Below are 16,375 nucleotides of genomic sequence, written 5' to 3'. Positions count from 1 at the left end.
TTGGTTTTACCGAAATCCAAAGAATTACTTAATAAAATATTGCCAGAGGCACATCCAATTACTGGTGAATAGATGGTTCCTTATTATCTCTACCAACAAAACGAGATCCCTGCAAAAATTTTAATAATTGAAGAACCTTGCCAAAAGTTTCTTCAAATTTATATTTTCACCGAAAATATCTCCGGCTTAGGTGTTTGTCTAACTTTTAATTATCGCTTAATTAAATTTTAAATTAAGAAAATTCTTTATTGGAAAGTTCCGGATTCTTTTGATATTGTTCAGTTCTTGTTTTGAGATGTGTCAGTTATTAGATTTATGTCTGCGATTTTAATTATTATATACTATAAGATCTTACTAAAAATATATTAAATATTATTGACAATTAAATGTCGAATATATACAATATGTTTGGCAATCACGCATATCACTTGCTGCATGATCTGACCTCCTAGTATGAGATCTGCTTTCTTTCTGTACCAGTAAAAAGAGAAACAAGTGTACAGCATACGGCTTGCCCGATTGTTAGGTATTAACGTAAATGTGACATCTATTTCTTGACAAATGAAAACTTTTGGTTGCTTATGACAATTTTGATTTAAAATTTTAATTTTCAATATGTATTTTATTTGTAAAACTTGAAATATATATTATATATATATATATATATATATATATATATATATATATATATATATATATATATATATATATATATATATATATATTAAAATAAAATACAGTTAGAATCAGTAACACTATTAAAATTGTAGTGTGTTTCCTTGTACGCAATATTGATCGAGAAATTTCTGAAGAATTACATAATATGAAACCGCTAAAGCTTCAAATGCCAGCTGAACATGAATTGACTACGCTTTTTCCGAACTCACCGGATTCAATATGTTAAAGACAGGTTAAGCGGAAGGGTTCCAACGAAATCCTACGCAACGGACTCTGCCATGACAGGTGGTGAACGAGTGTCCTTCGGGTATGACGCAAGTTATAAGATACAAGCTACTATTTTGCAATTAATATTAAGTTAGTTTATAAAACAATTCATGACGCAGGATAAGGATAAGAATAGTGAATTAAATTAAATATTAAATTAATAAATAAAATAATATATTCCTTTTTGAAAGTTCGACAGTACACCTGCAATTCCTCCGGTGTTATGTGTATTCATTCACGGCGACAGTCACTTACCATTAAGTAATCTGCATGCTCTTTTACCCCTTGTGTTAATAAACATTTAAAATAAAATTAAAAAATAAGTAATAAAGTTTTCTTGAGAAATATATTTTAATTTACTATAATATACTAGGTATAGTTCTAGATGTCCTCTAACTGCATTATATTTAGCTTATTTTAGATTATTGAAGTGTTCGACGTACCTACAAATTATTATTAATTAGTTTTTGACACTTTCCTCATATATAAAAAAATAGTAAAAAGTAGACTTAAAATACTAAGTTTCTGTTAACGTTAATAAATTAAATTGTTAAATTATTTGAGACATCGTAATTAACAGCGCAAGGCTGTCAGATTGAAATATTCAAGTCGAAGCCGATTGCTACGTTCACCCGAACAGCAAAATTTGACTAAAAACAAATTTGAATTACAGTTGCGAGCACATTTATTTTCTCCTTTAAGAGAAATAAATCGCTTCCTCTTATTAATTGCAGCTACTGCAATTTAAGTAGGCAGAAAATTAATGTCCCTTCCGGTACAAACGAAGCGGAATCTATTTTGCCCTTCTATTTCCTTTATAGTAAGTATATTTATATTTCTCGAGGTCATTATTTATCGGCATTTAGATCCTTCTTATGAGAAATATTTCATTGATAATACAATAAACTAGTATTATGTTACCTAGATATATTTGTTACTGTAATACCAATATCCTAAAAGGACTCAAATAAAGATTATCGAAATAAATGTACATAATTACATAATTAATCTTTTTGAAAAAAACAACAGCTGAGTTTCTTGACTGTACTTCTTGGCTGAAATTACAATACGAATGGGCGTTAATGACAAAAAAATTACTATTCAAAAATGCTTAAATCTAGTAGTAATTAGTTTACTTGAATAAAATTGTTTCTTTCTTCTTAAACTAAATTTGGAATCCATAAAAATTCAAACCGAATATATGCCTCCGTAACTCATAAAAGGTTCAAAAATCATGGCGTCGCGTCATTCATCCGTCGTCACTCCTAAATAAACGCGTCAATTTCCATCTCTTATACACAATACTGTAAATCATGCGACATAAAAGTCTTAAAAACAATGTAGCGATATACATATCAAAACCTATTGTGTAATACACACATGACAGTATTACTTTTCTCACTACCACAATAATAAAAAACAAATGCACAAACACAAATGTTAATTTTCTTAATCAATGGCTTTTAAGGATATAGTTTTCAAGTAAATACAGCTATCCAATTTAGAAGCCCCTCAAAGTATCTCGATTCTATAGTCGACGTTTCCCATAGACTAAACACAGTACAATGAACCAAAGTAAACTACCCTTGATCCCTCGGGACCCCCGTCAGACCCGCACGTGACCTGCCGTTGATTAAATACAATGATTACTGAAAATACATGTTCGAATGTCCCTCTAAAAGCTATTTTTGTGATGGATTCAGTTACGCCATCTGGTGGCAAGAGCTATTGAGAGGTATTGTATAACATTGTTAATAATACCTACTAGTCCATCTACCACTATCTACGACCAGCGCTTTCTCTTTAGTAAAAGCTAAAGCCTCAACACCAAAAAGTAACTTCTGTTCTATGGCTAAATTCGAGATTATTAATGGAATTCTAGAATCCAATTTAATGATTATAAATATTCCAACATTTATAAGAAAATTTCTTTATATTGTTCTAGGTATTTTGTATATAATTATTTAAATATGTATTGTCTTGTTTAACACTCACAGTACAAGCTTGAAGTTGTTTGAGACCAGATTGCGGTTGACGTGTGATTTATCCAGTAGTCATCATTATATCATATTAGCTGTTAACTATTCACTATTGAACATAGGCCTACCTCTATTTGGAGTTATTACCTGTAGTTGCCATGCTTAGCAGCCGAGTTGACAACCGCAGTTGGTGTCCCTGTTTAAACATTACTAAAGACTAATTTAGTGATGTTTGAACAGGGACACCACTGCCCATCCCTCGACCATTGATAAGATAATAAAAGTCTGAAAAATTAGATACCTAATATTACTGGCAAAACTCCACTTATGGGGAAGGCCTATGTTCAGCAGTGGACAGTTGAAAGATGATATCATAATATTAATTATATCATTATGGGTATAAGATTCCAACGCACACTTATTCTTTGCTGCGTCCGAGTAGCGGTCCTCCACCGTGCGTTTTTCAAGGCACTTTCTCCCACGCACAACCACTCTTTGGAATCAACTTCCAGCAGCAGTATATCCGAACCGATACGACAACATAACCTTCAAGAAAAGAGCATATTCTGTTTTAAAAGGCCGGCAGCACACCTGCAATGCCGTAGGTGTTGTGGGTGACCATGGGCGGCGGTAGTCACTTACCATCAGGTGAGCCGCATCCTCGTTTGCCCCCTGTGTTGTAAAAAAAAATAACATTAAAATTGTCTTATTTCCAGCTAACTTTCCTTTAAATTTTCTTCTAAGTAATTCCATTCCAACAATTTTCTTCTAATCAAAACGTGTCAATTGCCAATCTGCCTACACTATCTAATTAAGATTTCTGATAAGAATATTTGGTAGTATAATATTGAAATAAGGCAGAGAACCGTGAAGTTTTATGCCTCTTAATATCTACCTATATTTGTGTTTTAAGTTTGTGACTATTTCAAGAAAACCAATTTCAATGTTGACAAAATTAGTACGGGACTAACACGAGATCCTTTCGTTTAAAGAAATTGTCAAAATTATTTTAATTTTTTTAACCTTTTAACGGTGACTTTTCCGATTAACTGAGGTAAAAAGTAGCCTTTGTTCTCCGTCTCAAATAGTATGTAACTTTCGGGACAGTTGGTTAAGCCGTTAAAGCATCAAAAATTATAACAAACTCGTTTTCAAATAAATAAAAATGACAAATATAATGCAAAAAGTCTGTAGTCGATTAAATAGCAATTTTATTCTTATGTAGGTATATGCTATGGCTACATACACTGTTTACCATGAAACAACTCAACTGTACACCCTTTTGTGACTAAATTTCTCATTTCATATAGGAATTATCCCTTAAAATGGCCACGTGTCATACAAATCCGGGGTGCGATTGTGAGGGGTGCAAAGCGAAACCAATTTGCCTTTTGTGCTCTACACTCCTGTAGCTGACAAATTTCTCTTTCTCACTGGTTTTAAAATACACAAGTATGAGCAGGACGTAAAGACACTTTATGAAGTAGGGTCGGAAAGGAATGAGTAATATAATAATCCTGCTTTTGTACGTAAAAAACCGTACAGATCCCCTCATGTGTCATCGTTTTGGTTTGAAAGAACGGATAGATATAATACTATAGCTTTTTTGGATTACTATTGTAGAAAAAACATTGTGTTAATGCTTCGTGTACATCATGCTATATATTTAAATAAGAATATTTAATTACGTACTTCATAACAAAAATGTAACCAGTTTGTAACTTTAATAGAATTCCTTTAATGTTTTTCGCCAATCGACATTGCATAAAATTATCCGTGTTTCAAGAGTTTAATTGAACGTCAAATAGGGCGCCAAAACTGACACATTGACAACGCGGATTCAAAATGGCGGATGCAAAACGTGGAATGGTCCAATTTGTCGTTTTAACCCTCCGGCGCATTCAAATTAAATGGAGGTTAATTGATAGGTAGTTAACGGTGTAATTCCTTAGCTCCCGTAAAATGTGGAATATGGGTGTTTTGTGTAGCTCGCTGTGTAGTTTATGCAAATTGGCCGCTTAAAAGAGCTTTTTCATTACTTTTTGCTAACGTGTTTCGTAATTATGCGCGCCTCAACCCGGAAATGTGAGGGCCCTTCTGTTTAAAGTCAGGTTCTATGAGAACACCGGCTTAATTTATTAATCTTGCAAACAATAAACACAACGTTATATATTTTAACTTATACTCTTATTTATAGCAAATGTTACTTATAATTATATATAATAAAATAATTATATTCCTAAACTAGAAAAAATGTTCATGCTGGTGAAAACCGTAATCAAAGCAAGCACAATCAATTTGTATGTACACTGCGCATATAAATAACAATAAATACCAAACCTATTCCAAGTGACGACGGTAGACTCACCTACCCTTCGCTTATAATATGCTCGGCAAAATATGGGTATTTTGAGTGTACGTTCAATTCAATATTCGAAAATATGCTCTGAGATTTTTTAGATTTTTTATCGTAAATACAATTATTTTTAGCTTCTGTCTATGATATCGTTGGTCGCGACGTAGAATATTGTGTTAAAAATAATAAAAAAAAAGTAGTTATTGTTATATTATAAATTAATAAATATATTAACTGTTTATTACAATGTTATGTAATTAATTACTATATCTAATAACACAACATTATTATATGATAAATAGCAACACTGTGTTAATAATTAATATAATTATAAATTTTGTTTAATTAATGTTATTCGCTACATTAATACGTTAATATTCTCTAAAATTGCCAAAGTTTCAATGGAAATTAGTGTTGAATTTTTGAGTCAAATATTCAGTAACATGATCTAGAGTAAGTCAGTACCTGTTAGACTGTAATTTATTTAGTTACTTGGTCACATATTTGTTTACATATATCTTCATAATTAATATTCATAACTAATATTAAATTACTGCTATATTAAGAAACCCTTGTAAATACCCTGATACCTAGTGAAGACATATTATTCGTTCAGTTTATAAAGTTTAAATTATTTCTCAGAAGTCTTTTAACTCTTATAATCTCATGAAAGTTTGGTGTTTATCGTGAATTCAAAATATAAATTTGTTTTTATTATGCTTGTATAATTATTTTAAATTTGAAGTTCGTTTTTTAATTAGTTCTTATAAATTACAAATGTTAATTTATTTTATGTTTATTAACATAAAAATTAAGTTCATTTGTTATTATATCTAATCCAAAATATAAAGTGACAATAGCAATTAGTAGTAGTGGTTCTAATGTCATTATTTTTCTTTTTAACGTACAAGTAAAATGTAGTTACTAAGATTTGTCTATCTATCATCTATTCAGCCCACATCAGCCCACTAATGGGTATAGCACTTAGTTTTTTCGTGCCACTTGTAACAGTTCTAGGATTCATACATACTTTTGTGCCCCATAAAAAGATCAACTTCAGTCATGGGAAAACCAGTTATTTTTATTTAAAACCTAAACTACCGAACCGATTTTAATAAAATTTCTGTAATAACAATCTGAAAGTATATCTTTTCAGACAAAAAAAGAAAAAGAATTTTCCAAATCGGTGTAGAAATGACAGACTTATAACGTAATAAGCATTAAAAAACTAGAACCAAATTAAAAACTTCTTTCTTTTTTACAATCGGTTGTTAAGCGAGGGTACTTTATACCAAATAACACCAGTACATAGAGATATGAAGTCTTTATTTCTAGACTATCGATTGTAACATGATCATTAGGGCTCGACAGCTTTTTATCGCCCCGCCTTGTTTGTAGATATTTGGTAAATATTGTACACACACGGACGAAAAGAATAGTTCCGTACCATCTAAGACTATAAATGAAGTACTAGTTTGTATTAGAATAGTTCTAAGACTAAAAGAATCACGATCATACAAATACATTTTAAAATATATAAGTTACTCAAAATTAACAGCTACCTCATGAACAAACGTGTAAATAATTTACACTTTCACAATGGCATTCTATTTTCAATTTATTTTAAATCGACTAACAACAATGTGTCTACATGTCAAAGTTGTTGAAGATACCGTCTACGATTAAACGGATTAAGTCTCAAAACATACAGAACTGAAAATATCTAGCGTTTACAATATACAATTTTTAAATTTAAATTAATTAATTTCTTAAAGACCAATTTAATCATATTATTTTAATAACAACATTTACAATTATGTAATTGTGATTTTACAAATTACAAATAACGTGGCCAATTCTGAACTGACTTTAAAATTACCTTTTAAAAAAAATACTACCCCTTTAAGGATTATAGTTTTGAGTATATTTGTCTTGTAACACGAAAGAAATCTCATAATATATTAATCAAAATCTTGATATCGAGTATTATAACAGAATCGAACTTAATACGAATGAATAATTTATATTTGTGAGGGCGTTAATGTGCGTTCGACTCGATAGCTAATGGATTTTTAGATTAAACGGAAAAAAGAAAACCAATACTGTGTAGGTACAGAAGTGACTTTTAATATGTGGAAGTGAAGTGACATTACTAACTTTTCATCACTCCGACGTAGTAGACTAAGTTATTTGACGGGAACTTTTGGGTGAGCGGCCCTACTGAATACGCCTTTTGTTATTACTTTTGCCTGTTGAAAAAGGATAAATTCTACACGTGCAATGTAACGTGAATAACAATCATTTGTCCTTTTATCTTTATATAACAGTATATATTGTTTATTAGAATTATCTATTAACACATAAATAGAACATAAAGCAGACTATGATATTTATTAGCCATAGAATAACACATGTTTTAAAAGAAACTAAAACACTGCATGCTAATACTTATAATGCTTAATATGATATTTATAATACTATATTTTATCAAGTTACAACAACTAATCTTTATGAAATTTCATATAAACATGATTTAATAAATTTGGAATTAAAAAGGGTACACTACTAAGCCACTACTTACGTATTTAGGTCATACCGTAAAGAATTATCTTAGCTGATTTTATAATAATTATCGTTTTTATGTAATTATCAACGGAGAAACAAAAAATTTACGTATAGTCTATCTGTACTAATAAAGGATTTTTCGAAAACTCAATAAGAACGGAAAATGCGAGATCCCCGTGTGCGTAGTCGCGAGAAAGAGCTAGTTGCAGATAAATCAACATCCAGGACAAAATATGTCAGAAGACAGTGATAAAGGCGACTTCATTTCCCTCATATGGATCCATTATCTTGTATCTGGACAAGTTTTACTCCAACTGTAAGATAAATATTATCTGATATATCACCTACATGCTTACGCACTCACTACAATAACTTATTTTAGCTTACATGTTATATAAATATACAGAATAAAATATATTCTCATGAACCGTCCCAGTAGAATAAAGGCACTGCTATTTTTCAGTGCTTGTTCGTGAAAACAACTTAAGAGCCTTACAGACTTTAATTTTAAGGATTAAAATAATATACTTGTATACGTAGTGGTGTAAACTACTAACTGTATGTATGCACTCAATTATAAAATACAAATTTTTAAATGCAAATACGTCCGCGTGTCCGAGATATGATAGTTATCCATAATTAAAATTAACCTATCTTTTTACATCACATAAAAGACGTTAAGGTGCAAAGAGATTATAAATTTTCCCTCTTAACGATTCCATAAAATGTTACAATATGTAAAATGTATATTTAATGTGTTGCATTTATTCCATAGTTTACTTTAATAACTAGGTAAACTACTGCACTGCAAAAGTAAGTGCATTTCGCCATCAATAAATTAGTTGTTTTATATGAAAAACAAGCTACAAACGTAAAACCACTTTATTACATACACCTTTTGTGTAATAAAGTCGTTTTGGTAGTAAATTGTAAGCTGTATCTTCTATACCACACAGAAGTACCGACATGGCAACAGTATCTGAAACAAAAAACACAATTGAATAATAATAAGTAAAAAAGTAGTAATAATGCATAATTACGTGAAAGCACAGCTCGTGCCGTATTATGTAGGGTACTTTACAGCTTAAGGGGAGCCGACAGCTGCGTACGAACCGCATCTGCCAGCCCTAGCGAGCACACACGCCCGTTCACACACATGCACCCTTCAACCAAAACGGAATACCTATCACGCACACAAATAAAACATTCAACCGTATGAATTTACACACACGCGCCTACCTCGTTTCTACAAACGTAGGGTGTTACCCCATTGTGACACCACTTTCAGGGCTGCCCCGTTAATATTTTTGTTTTTACTTGTTGAATGTATTTGATGGATGATCGCTGATGATTGATCGATTCGCTTTTACAGTTGTTTTTCGTTATAGATTTACACAAAAGCGTAATCTTTTTCGTTTACCAATTCTATTTTCATGTAACGTTTGGTAACATGTTGCGAGTGGCTAACAAGCGTTAATCGGATTTCCATCGAGTCTTTCCGTTTTTAATTGTTTCACGAGAATCTAAATACGAATACGGTGTATCTAAGTTGGCAACACGATATAATTTAACTATATATAAAATCTTTGAAATTATAAATATTATATATAATACCTGTTGCAATTAATGTGATGTTTTTGTCATTACATTTACTTGATAGGTGGCAATGCTAACCCTAGGTGCAATTCAATCAGTTAATGTATCCCTCGGTTCTCGGGCTTTCGGTTTTATAACCTGCAATACTATGGCTTGCTTTAAAAGGCTGTCGGGTGTCTAACCCAAATTTATGGTGCTTATTTACAACTCGCTGGCCGGGAAATCTTTTGTTTTTTTTTTATTACTCGGGTAATAACTGTCGGAAATTACTTAGAGGATCATCTAAATATTAGACTTAAAAAGTTCATAACAAAAGAAATATTTCATTAAACATTACTTTATGTTGGTTATCATGAGTTTTTTTTTAACAGTATTATGACTTGAAGACCCGTCTTAATTTTGTTTAACAATTAGTATTTTGAAGAAATAAAAAAAAATATTTTTTTCTAAAATTGTCTGCAAGAGATTGCTATTTAATACTAATGCAATGTTACCTCTTCACCTTGCTGCCTGTAATTTTTTTGTTTACATATTGTTATGTAATCGATATTATTCTTTGCCGTGTGGTCCTCGCATAGAATATATCAACCCTTCCATTCCCGTAGGTGTCGTAAGAGTCGACAAGGAAGGAATAAGGGATGGCGAATGATGAGCAGCAACGTCCCTCTTAAAACATCTCTAGAGGCTAACTGCAACTGCCAATCCGCCTGCCAAGCGTGGTAACTACTGGCAAAACCTTCCCAAGGGTGAGGCTTATGTTCAGCAGTGGACAGTTAAAGGCTGATATGATGATGTTTATGATCATTCTTTGAGAAGAAAGAATTTTTCATTCATCCATTATTTTTAACAACTACAATAAATATGGGGTTCTAATATTTGGTAACGTTTATAATTGTAATATATTACACTATATGTTCGTAAATTCTGAGCCGATATTGATGACTTTTTTACAGTCGATAGGATTTTACTGTTGTCTTGATCATAACCAAATAAATAAACCTATTTTTATCATGAATGATGTAGATTTTTGTGGAACAAAATGTTAGATATGGCGTAGTATTGTTATAAACCGGGCAATATTATTTTAAATTAATCTTTAAAAAAAATTCTAACAATCATACTCGAAGAAAAAGGTAAACATCACAACATAAAAGAAAATAATAGAACACTGCAGTCATTAAAACATGAAATACCTCGAATACATTTCGACAAAGAACCTCAAATATCAAATTGTTCAATACGGAACATTGTCCCGAATTCGGGCTCCTTTATACATTTTATTAGCTTTCCTATAAAACTTCGAGGAAAGGAATGTTGCGTAACAATTGGGCACGATTTCTTGGTTTCATTTTCAAAAGCAACTTGTGAACTTATCAGCATATAAAATAAGTCATACATATCTCTTCATAATATTATTACTGTCTTATGAACTTTTTTCTAAAAGTCGTTCAACAAAAACGTCTAAATAAATCAATGTGCCCGAATTGCTTAGTAACTGTTCGGGACATGCAAAAGGCGTTGGATCACTGGAACACTATGATATTACTATGTCCCGCGGCTTTGTTCACGTGTGCTCGGGTAAAAAGTAGTCTGTGTCTAAGATATGTCCATCAATACAACAAATTTTATTCATAATTGCTGAGCCATTTAAGTGTGTAGTTGTTGTGTTGTAATATGTAGTACTCGTAGTTGTTAACAAACATGTTTACAAAATTTCACCTTTTAAACATTAGTAGGTTAAATAGATAATTTTGCCATCTTTATAATGTTATAAAATAAATAGTACTTATTTATTTATTTTTTTGTTTTAAAACCCAAGAAGTGCATAAGCGCGTCGAATAATGAATTTCATCATCATCTAATGATCATAATAATTTATGAGCTAATTAATTTAACTCAAAAAGAGTAACTCAATAATAATAATAATACCAAATGTTATTTGGAGGGTTTGATACCCTCCAAATAAGACTGACTGTTCACATAGTCACAACAATCGACAACCGATGGGGAAGAAAGGTTCTTGAGTGGCGACCCAGTATGAGCAAATGCAGTGTAGGACGACCCCCCACTAGCTGGAGTGACAAATACATTGCAGAAAGTCATCAGATGCAGGTGCCTTAGGTTCGTTTTTGTGGCAGTCTATGGAAAAAACTTATGTTCAGCAGTGGACGGATAACTCCATTATATATCCGTGATATTATATAGTCATTGATCAGGACAAAATGTGGGCCAAATTTCACGACTTAGCGTTAAAGTATCAAATTCATTTTCACGTTAATAATATTAGTAAAGATGTACAGAAATTGTTCCAAATAATATAAAATTTCATTCATAATATTATACTTAAAATATTAGCGGCATGTAACAATCTCATACAATATTACTCCCACGTTGTCAGAACAAAATGAGGCTGCCACTCTTACATCTACGACAGCCCTATCCTGCTTTGTTATTAAAGTGAGTACTCACCTTTATGTAATATGTTACATTTCTTTACTTACTGGCACGTTTGTTACATTTAAATTTCGAATTGCGTTCATAACTGTATACGCCTAAGACCTAGAACTGATATTAAAAAAAAAATCACCTTTATGTAATATGTTACGTTTAATTATTTACACACACGTTTTTAATATTTAAATTTCGAATTACGTTCATGCCTGTATACGCCTTATACCTAGAACTGATATAAATAAAAACATGTTTACGTGTTATATAAAATACTTCACTGTTTCTTAAAAACACCGATCTCAATAATCTTAACATTAGATACAAATACAAATTTGCTATTCCGAAGTATCGATTAGAAAAAGTTGATAGGTCTTTTATGGGAATGGGCATTAAATGACATAATAAGATACTGAACGATATTTTGGATCTACCTTTTAATAAATTTTAAATTGGTTATTAAAAAACACTTATTGTACAAATCCAAACACTATGTGATTTGAAATACAAACGTGCATTGTGTTAGTCAGACATGCACAGGATATTTTAACATGTAATTTGAGATTTAAAACAGTAACTGATGAGTTTCTTGCAGGTTCTTGTCAACAGAAAACAACTTTCCGAATCCTGCAGTAGATTTAAAAAATAAAAGTGCTTGTAAACAAGTCTATGTGAATAAAGTAGATTATAATTTGATATATTTTGTTACCAATTTATAACCGTGACTTCGTCCGCGTGATTAGAATATGTTCATTGACCGGAATAAAAAAAAGCCGAAGCCGAAGCGAAATAGTAAGTGTGGACCAAAATTTCATGACGATTTATTGTGATATTAAAGCGCTAAAAGTTAACAAATGAATTCACTGTCATATTTATAATGTTAGTAAAGAATTTAACAAAATACGTGAAAGAACAGTTTATTTTTCTTGTGAATGATATAACACTAAATTTAACATGCATAGCCTTCTACGCCATAAAAGTCAAAGAAAATGACAATACTAGATAGAACCATCAAATTCTTCACTAAAAACTATCAAAGTTCTCACAATGGCTCACTTGAAAACTTTGTTCGAAGCTAGGGCGGTTTTGCATACACGCAACATATGTCGATGTTTAGTATATAGCAATTTTTATATATAGTATTGTAGTTACAATACCTATATTTTGACCCTACAACGAATATATTAAATTTCAGTTATCCATACATACAATGAAAAACTCTTTCAAAATGAATGTAGATATCTAACTGATATGGGCGATAACGAAATGAGTAATTTGCCTTTTTTGCCGCCATCAGTGTCCAAAGAAACCCAATATATATATCAAATAACAATAATAATAATAATAACAACGGCAACAGCCTGTAATTACCTCTGACTGTTCTATCACGGATTATAATCGTAAGCATTTTTTTTTATTTTGACATAGAGCTATAATATAAAGGTATTCGTTAGAGATTGCTAATTCAAACTTAATTTGAAATTTGAATATGTATGTAGACATAGTTATTACGTCGTTAAAAATTCCATTTTTTTTTTCTTCTTTTCCTTTCAGCAAACTGCATTTTAATTTTTAAATTTTTGCCGTTGCCAGTGGCACGTTGTAAATAAAACGATAAACATCGGCTGTATATAAAATTAAAATGCGTATTTATACAAAATTTTGCGTTAAAAACACGATAGTATCTGGATTGCTGTCAAAGGTTTACTTAATTAAAGGTCTGGTTTTAAACGAAATTAAAACACTTAGTCCCCTGTTACTTATTATGTTTTATGTTAATAAAACTATGTAATTATCTGATCAGGTTAAAGATAACATATTGATAAGGTTTTATTGTTCATTTAAATATATGTTTATTTAACACAGACTTTATCTTTCAAAGGTCTCGAGATCGAATCCGCCCGATAGTTTGTGTGGTAGTTTAAGTTTCTAACTCTCCTGTGATCTAACATACCGATAACAAAACAAATTAAGTTTATTTATTTAACTTTTATTGTATACAAAAATTACAATGTTATTATTTTTTTTACAATACAGGAGGCAAACGAGCATGCGGCTCACCTGATGGTAAGTGACGCCACCCATGATCACCCACAACATCGAAGGCAATGCAGGTGTGCTGCCAGCCTTTTAAAAAGGAATATGCTCTTTTCTTGAAAGTTATAATGGCGTATCGGTTCGGAAATACTGCTGCTGGAAGTTGATTCCAAAGAGTGGTTGTACGTAAAAGAAAGTGCTTTGAAAAACGCATGATGGAAGACCGCCACTCGTGTTATAATTTATTCTAAATAAATATGTACCACAGGGGAGCTTAACTCTGTAAGAGTTCTCGTCCATTTAAATTTTTTATAACGGTGTTTTCTGTTAGCGTATTAGCTGTAATTTTTAAAGTTGACACGAATATATTTAATTTTCATCATATTTGAATTCACAACCTGTGAAATCTATAATCAATTGAATGACACCATTAGATCACAACATTCTCGAATAATTTAGGGATTTTTAAACATAGAATATGGACTACTTCACAGATTTACATAAAACGACCTAGCGCTATTTGCATCCATTCACTTAACGGAAACAATTACGAAACCATAAAAAAATACCTTTTTTAATTAAAAAAGACGTTTATTTTAATTAATAAAATTATTTGTTCACATCCAAAACATATTGTACATTTTCACCCGGTAGGTACACAAACAATACCCTAATTAGGTCGGTCCATGATTTTTCACGTGCACCCAACGTGTTTTTACCACTGACAATTTCGTGCACACAGCACATTGCGGTTACCGGGACAAATTTAATTCTGATCCCTTCATTTGCAAGCGGACCCACAAAAAACAAGGGATCAACCGAACCCTGTATATTTGGCTGAAAATTAATACGCTATGTTATATTTAATTTCGCCCTTGCAAATGTCAAATATAATTGGTGACATTTTCGATACCAAATTCTTTTTTCCAGACATGAACACTACCGTACATTGCCATTGCTGAGGACTAAGGCGTTATGCCTCTGCATTGCCCTTCAAACTGAAACACGGCCATGCAAACATAACTGCCTCATGGCAGAAACACGAATAGGATAGAGGTTCCCAAGCAAATGACTTTTATACAAAGTCTGATAAATTATATTAAAATCTACCACTTGCTGGAATGGAAATTATTGACATCCATCTATGGAGATGTTCTGCTAGTAAAAATTAAAGCAAAAACAGTCAAAGAATGTCAAAAAAACTTTTTTTATAAATCTATTATTACTTTTTTATTTTATTTTTAAATTACGTAATATCAATGATAATTATGAAGCTTATTAATTGGATTTAAAGATTTTTTTATAAATTAATATATTACAATTTTATACATAAAAACCATGACAAACAAGAAAAAAACTTACATTGATGTGGTAATCACATTTTTGATTACTACGTTAATCGAATTGGCCACGATACGAATTATCGAATCGATCAACTATTATCGAAATGCCGAGTCACATTTCGGCAATAACTCGACCCATGGGGTTCCGCAGATGTTAGAATTGTGACATTTGGACGCATTTGTTAATGTCACGGCTCTGAAACACGGTCTTTAGGGATTAAATCCAACTGCAGTCGTTTCGATTTAAGGGCCGAAAAAGTCATTATTCATAATACTGTTATGTAGGTTAGGTGACAGGGCCCTAAATGTCGTTTTTTATAATGAAAACAGCATATTTTATATTATACGCACGCACGCATTACTGCTTCACGACAGGAAATTTATTTTATTCTCTTATCTTAGAATTTTAACTACAAATGCACCGCTTAAATAAAACTGTTTGTTTTATGGTTGCCTGGTAGAGAACGCCTTAAGTACTGAATTACCCTTATACATTTATTTTCATTTTATTTATTTACATAATCAACAGCTTATTACAGTATAATTATGAGTTATACTCATAATTATACTCAAGAAAATTATAAATCATTATTAATTATATATTGTATCAGCCGTTAACTGTTTACTGCTGAACATATCCTCTCCCATAAGGGGAGTTTTGCCATATAAACTATATATATATATATATATATATATATATATATATATATATATATATAATTATAGACAATAATTCCACATCACATTTCGCACTTATATCTGCGAAATTTGTGTGTTATCTTTTCAACCTTTGTTTAGGAAATGCTTACTCATACTTATTTTATTACTTAAAACCCTTGTAACATGTAATATAATATAAAATTAATAATTAGATAATTGAATTTATTTCTCCGTCTATCTGTATACAATATATGTAAACCGGAAACCCATAAGCTTACACCGACATGGGTCACAGATAATTTGAGATTACTAATGTGACGTTTAACAGCTTTTGTTCCAATGAGTGCTTCCTAAACTAGCTCGCTGCATTGCGGTCTCCATAACTCGACACGCAATTCATTTGCAATTGCTGCAGAATTATGAATAAATTCCAAACTAAGTAATCA

General features: G+C 31.3%; 1 protein-coding gene across 9 annotated transcripts in view; it reads left to right on the top strand.

Moving 5' to 3' along the window:
- LOC113512138 (brain tumor protein) overlaps nt 1-16,375 on the top strand; it is a 588,229-nt gene that overhangs the window by 533,981 nt on the left and 37,873 nt on the right. Inside the window, exon 4 of one of the 9 annotated variants that reach the window (XM_031909205.2) lies at nt 13,927-13,956. The exons of the other annotated variants lie outside the window; for them this stretch is intronic. The gene's annotated coding sequence lies outside the window, so the exon portion shown is untranslated. The remainder of the gene's footprint in view (nt 1-13,926; nt 13,957-16,375) is intronic. 9 annotated transcript variants of the gene reach the window in all.

The sequence above is a fragment of the Galleria mellonella genome, unplaced genomic scaffold (assembly GCF_026898425.1).
Source record: "Galleria mellonella isolate WM207_F2 unplaced genomic scaffold, CSIRO_AGI_GalMel_v1 utg184, whole genome shotgun sequence".
In the NCBI taxonomy this organism is placed as follows: domain Eukaryota; kingdom Metazoa; phylum Arthropoda; class Insecta; order Lepidoptera; family Pyralidae; genus Galleria; species Galleria mellonella.
Note: the sequence above shows the minus strand (reverse complement) of the source record. Positions and strands in the feature narration are given on the sequence as shown.